Below are 1,150 nucleotides of genomic sequence, written 5' to 3'. Positions count from 1 at the left end.
TATATATATATATATATATATATATATATATATATATAGATGCCAAAAAAAAACAACAACTCCCAAATAACTTACAGTTCACTCACTGAAAAAAAAAAGATAAAAAATTTGTAAGGAAAGTGGTTGCAAACAATTTATTTTAGCTACATTAACAAAAAAATGTTGACAGTCAACTAAATTTATTTAAATGTAGCTAAAATTGATTGCAACCCCTTACCTTAAATTTTTTTTTTTAGTAAATCCAATTAATAATTTTCAGCGTGTTATGGATTGTGGATAATTAATGTTTAAACACTAGCAATTTCAATTCTTCAAATATTGCGTTGGAGAGTAGAGGGGCCTTTAAGGGTCTTTGCCATGACATTATGTTGACATCAGTGTATGAATGCATTTATATCACGACTGCCCTCTGTGTAGGGCTACTGTTCTACACCCGGGTGAAATCTTGGCTAAGAATGCATGAAGGCAGAGGACAAATATCAATTTCAACTATGAATGCCAGCAGATGCACAGACCCCAAACACATGATCACACCATGTTGGTATGTATGGGCCCTGTGCCAAACCCACACTTCGATCATGCTTCTGTATGCATATGCAAGAAGTTTTTAGGTTTGAAAACGAATAATAATTCATAATTATGGTGTCTAACCCACCACAGTAAATTCATTAGTTTCACGATGGTGGGGAAATAAGTTTGGATGTCACTACATGGGATTCCACATTCTTGTACTAACTTTGGGCTTACTGTTAACATAAACGTAATAAAAAAATAAAGGGGTTGGTCACACTGCACTTTTCGTTCCATCACAAAAAGGCAACTCCCCACAAAATGTGTGTGAGGTGATTTGTTCGCTATGGCCGACCTTCAATGCAAAATATCTTTTCTTAATCAGTATTTTTGTGGTTTACTAGTAGAAATATCTAAACATCTCTAACATGAGAAGCAAAACGGCATACATTTTTCTCTATGCCTGTAATTGATTTCTTTATCATGTTATAATTTACGACCTTTAGCGGCCATCAAGAGATAAAAAAAATAATTCATTACATTTACATAGCGCTTTTCTAGGCACTCAAAGCGCTTTACATTGTCAGGGGGTATCTCCTCATCCACCACCAGTGTGCAGCATCCACCTGGATGATGCGAC

This window comes from Sinocyclocheilus anshuiensis, unplaced genomic scaffold, assembly GCF_001515605.1.
Source record: "Sinocyclocheilus anshuiensis isolate Anshui unplaced genomic scaffold, SAMN03320099.WGS_v1.1 scaffold1472, whole genome shotgun sequence".
Lineage (NCBI taxonomy): Eukaryota > Metazoa > Chordata > Actinopteri > Cypriniformes > Cyprinidae > Sinocyclocheilus > Sinocyclocheilus anshuiensis.
This window is presented reverse-complemented; position numbering follows the sequence as displayed.